General features: G+C 46.0%; 1 pseudogene; it reads right to left on the bottom strand.

Moving 5' to 3' along the window:
• Positions 1 to 3477: 3477 nt before the first annotated feature.
• LOC113457082 lies at positions 3478 to 3980 on the bottom strand (annotated as a pseudogene).
• Positions 3981 to 5037: the final 1057 nt, after the last annotated feature.

Raw genomic sequence — 5037 nt, 5'->3', positions numbered from 1 at the left:
AGCTGGAGGTTGATGTGTGGGTACACTTGTGTATTGGTATGCATGTATGGGAGCTGGAGGTTGATGTTAGGAATTAATTTTGATTATTCTTCTGCCTTATTTAGAGAAGATGAGCCTCTTGTTCAAGCCCAGAGATTACCAATGCAGATGGTCTTACTAGCCAGTTCCCTCTGGAGATTCCCTTTTCTGTCTTCCTAGGATGGGATTACATCCAGGCCACCATATCTGCTTGGCATTTATGTGGGCTTTGGGGACCCCAACTTTGGTCCTCATGCTGTGGGGTTAACACTTTAACAAACATTGAGCCATCTCCTCAGACCCGGTTGGTATTTCTTTTGTTACATTTATCAAAATATATTTCCTTTTGGGACAATTGTACACAGAGATCATTTTCATAATTTTACTCTTATGTATCTGGAGAGTTTGGGAAGAACTTAGTCGTTGTAATGCTTTTGTTGGAGAATGTCTCAAGACTTTCCAAACCCAATATCATGGTGTCTGTGACGACAGTTTTATTTCATTTACCGTGAGGGGGTCTTGAACTCGGTAAATATTTCGATCAAGGCTGTGTGAAAAGGAGAGTATGCCTACTGGTTGGTCTGTGGGATTCCCTGGGCAGAGGGAATTCCCCAAAGCTGTGCTTTTCTAGGCTATTGGCAAGTCACAAACAACTTCCTTTTATGTTTGTGTATCAGCTAAAGAGCCTGTCACATTGCCAGTTCTCTCTCCCTGCCCAGAGAGCAGAACTCTTTTCTGCTTGGCCCTGTGGGAGATCAGATATTTATTCCATACCTCGATGACAAAGAAACTGTGATCTTTTTCTGTGGACTGTCTCCCATCCCCTTCAAGTGTATGATCATATTTTCAAGCAATTGCTTTTACATTCAACCTCAACACTTGCTGCCCAATTCTCAGAAGCCTGGATGTGGCAGAATGCTGATTTAGCTCCTCGGCTACATCGAACCGCATCACCATGGTAACCAGCAGACAGCCCTGAGAGAGGCAAGGCTGCTGAGGAACAGTAGCTACAACCCAATAACAAATCAAAGGGAAGCATTTCAGGAGAGCTTTCTAATTATCACACGTTTGTCCTTGCAGCCAAACTGGGAGGCCAAGGGAAGGCACCAGCGACACTTGGCTTGTTTAGGTCACCGAATCCTGTAAACTCTCCTGAGCTCTTTGTGAACTCCACAGAGCCCGCCGCCGCCTGAAGTCTATTGAAATAGTCTTACCCTGACCTTTTTCTCGGAGCTGCCATCAAATCCTTAGTAGTGGAAACTAAAATGCGGCCGAGCTTAAGGTATTTTATGGCCAGTGAGGCAATTTAAAACAGTTTCACATCTGGGAGTCTGGGACCGCACCCCATCCGCAATGCTTCCCTGGCATCCTGAAGAGATTGCCTCGATTTTTTTCCCCTCCTCTCCGCATTGCCTTTAATGTAACTCGGTCATCATCCATGCGAGCCAGGATGGACAATATATGCTTATGTGCAAACACATGAGAAAGACACCAGGGAGCGGCAGGCTGGGCGACAACTGGTAGCATCTACACTTGTTTATGGAGACATTGCTTGAGGGTACAGGGCTCTCACGGATAATTCGCTAATCATTTGCTGGTGAAGTGATGGCCGACATCCTTTGCTGGCTGTTAAGTGTGTGGAGATCAAGGCTGTGGAAGTCCAGAGGTAAGGAGAGAGGTGACAAACCAAGACCCAGCACCACACGAGTCAAGTTCCAGTTGTCTTTGTTAAGAGGGTAGCTGTGACCTTCTCCTTGCAGCGGGAGTGAGGTGCACAGGCACCTACATTAGCGGGACTCCTTAACGTATCTCTTCCACGTTAATTCATCTCTGAATGACATAGGCTGGAGGCTGGCCTGGTTCACCTTTGTTTGATTAAGGGTGCATTTAAGGTCAACCACTACTAACTGTGCTGTTAAATATTGATTTAGCCATTTGAATTAATGTCATCTTTTAGTCCTTCCCCTACTTAATGTACACTGGTATTCCTGTGACCCAGGAGGACGGGAGATCAATACTTGGACACTTGGTTCCTTCTGAAGCTGGGCTGGGCTGCTTCCTGCCTGCTTGCTGGTTCTTCTGCAGAAGTCAATGTATTCAGGACAATGACTTCCTAGCTTTCCTACTAGCCTTCTACAAAACTGAAGGCTTTCATCACTTGCAGACTTACCTGGTGGTCAGTAACCCTCTGGGTTCTAGGGCATAGATATCCCTGGTTGGGGGAAAATAGTCCAAGCAAACTTAAGAACAAGCAGACAGACGACCTCTTTGCAGGGCGCTGTCAGCAAAGACATCATTACGTGGATCCATCACAGCTCAGCCCTTGGAATGAGCCTGAGGACTGCTCTGCTCTGCACACTCAGTTTATGGGTGGCGTAACAGGATTCGAAGGAATTTTGAAGCCCTAGAGTGGGAACGGCAGGACTGGGTTTCCAAACACGCTCTTTTCCTTGTACTTATCAAACTCAGATCAATTTGTCTTTCTGCAAACCGGGGCAAAACAGGGGGATTTGGGAATTATACTCATTAAAAATAAAAATGAAATAGTTTATCTTAGTGGAGACTGAAGGGAGGCTCTGCCCCCATAGTGTTATCATGACCACAGTGGCTGGGAATTTTCATCTTGGCTCCCTAACCACTAGGCAGTAGTAGCTCAACTCCTAATTTACTCTATTTTGCTATAAAAATAGGCAGAAACTGTAACCTTAAGACCATAATTCGTAGTTGGTATCTGGTCTTTTCTTGCTTGGTCTTCAGTTAAAATCAGAGCTTCCACAGGGTCATCTTTGCCACTGTGTTTGAAAACTCGTCTATGGATCCAGGGGACATTTGAGGGAATAGAGCCAGCATGTGGAAGAAAGAGTGGATTAGGCTTGACAACATGACATATCTACACCAAGCTGCATCCCAATCTATAGGGTACCTCACAAAAATTTGTGCTCCTCAAATAAATTTTATTTGTGTTGAGTTGTCTGGAACTACATTCACGAGCTTCTGCTTCCTGATTTGATGCAAGCTGAGTTGTTCATCTGAAAAATGCATGAGTCTTAATGGCTGCGCCATCACGTTTCTTCAAAACTTCCTGTAACATTTCTCAGTGCGCTGGGCGGGCTAGGCGGAGGAGATACAGCAGCAGACACGAGCCATCCGGGCCACTTTGGTAGATGCCGGTCTCAAACACAGTAAGCTCTATCTGAAAATTATAAAAATAAAATAAAAAATAAAACCATTAAGTAGTGGGCCTGAGGTGAGTATTCATAATGTGAAATCTCTCTCTTTAGAGTGTAGACAGCAAGGTATGTTTTATACTCAAAGTCCTAACATAATGCCACCACTTTGCCAAGGGCATCTATGTTATTCATAGGCATGGCTCACTTAGGTCTTTGCCAGACTTAACTTCAGAGAGTTTACACCGCCTTTTCCCCCCCTTCTTTTTAAACTCTGGAGTTTTATTTAGTTTCATTCTCTGTGCCAGAAGAAGGTATTGGGCCTCTCAGTGGTGAAGCGTAGTCAAGGTGGGGCAACGGGAACTTGATCTTGGAGTCGTGGAACTTGACAGCCTTCTGTCTGCACTTGCCCACTGCAACCTCTTCTACCTTCATGGTTCGGATGGAGGAGGACTCGCCAGCACAGTGCCTGGGTCCGGTGTCGCGACAGCACTGTGTGATGGCACCAACCCTGCTCAGGTCCTGGTACTTGTGGTACACGTTGTGTTGGTCATGGTAGCACAGATACCATAGCTCTTTACATGTAGCAGCTGGTTTTCAAGCACTGGCCGGCAGTCCACTATCTCCCCCTGGCGACTGCATCTTCTTCAACTGTAGTACAAAATACCAGAAGTGGAGCTTTGTCACCACGTGGTTGGATGTGAAAATTCGCAAGCACTACAGTGGTGGCTCCCCCGGGGTGGGAGGGCAGCTCTCCACCACCTCGGATTCCCTAAGTGTACCTGAGGGCTTCATGGTACACTGTCTGCATTCTCCATCCAAAGGAAGGCAGTCCCAGCAGTTCTTAAACTGAATGAATTCTCTCTTCAGGAGGAACATACAGAGGCTGAGGGTGTGGCTCAGTGGACAGAGTGCTTGCCTAACATAAACAAGTTCCTGGGTTTGAGGGACAGTATTGTGTGGACCAAGACGTGTGCCTGTAATCTCAACTTTTGGGAGACAAAGGGTAGGAAGATCAGAAGTTCAAGGTCAGTTTGGGCTACGTAATGAGTTCAAGACCAGCTAGGGCTGTGTGAGACCCTATCATTGTGGTGAAATAATCCTGTATATTGTGAATGTATATTACTCTCATCGGTTAGTGAAAAGCTGATGGGCTGGTAGCCAGGCAGGAAATCAGGCAGGAGAGTCAAACTGAGAATGATGGGAAGAAGGAAGGCGGAGTCAGAGAGTTACCAGCAGATGCAGAGAGAGCAAGGCGGCCATGTCATACCGAGACAAGCTCCCAAGCCATGTGGCAAAGCATAGATAAGAAATATGGGTCAATTTAAATGCAAGAGTTAGCTAGAAACAAGCCTGAGCCTTTATAAGTAATATTGAACCTCTGCGTTGGTTATTTAGGTGGCTGGGATTGGAAAAAAAAAATCTGCCTACCTGCCATGGACTGTAGCGGCATTTCAGTTCTAGTTTAATAAGTAAAGGCTGCCTGAAAAAATCGTGCTTCAATGGACTCTGTGCTTCTGCAGTAATCTGTACAAGATTGGGTCCATCATAACTTTACCAAGCACGGGAGGCATGAGGCCATCCCTCTCACTGAGGGACTATGGGCAGTTAACGGGTGCTGAGAAACAGGGTGTCATTTCTTCCACTGCTCTTGTTCCAGTGCACAACCCTTCACTCGTGTTCATGGAAGCCACCTTCTTTATATTCAGTAGTGGTGGTAGGGTGTAAGGTCGGGAACAAACATCAACATAGGAAGTGCTTTGGGGGGGGGGATGATTCCATCAACAGAGAACAGGCATAAGAGAGGGTAATCCAGGCATGAGAATAACCAAAAATTTAGATTTCGTCTATA

This window comes from Microtus ochrogaster, chromosome 18, assembly GCF_000317375.1.
Source record: "Microtus ochrogaster isolate Prairie Vole_2 chromosome 18, MicOch1.0, whole genome shotgun sequence".
Classification (NCBI taxonomy): domain Eukaryota; kingdom Metazoa; phylum Chordata; class Mammalia; order Rodentia; family Cricetidae; genus Microtus; species Microtus ochrogaster.
Note: the sequence above shows the minus strand (reverse complement) of the source record. Positions and strands in the feature narration are given on the sequence as shown.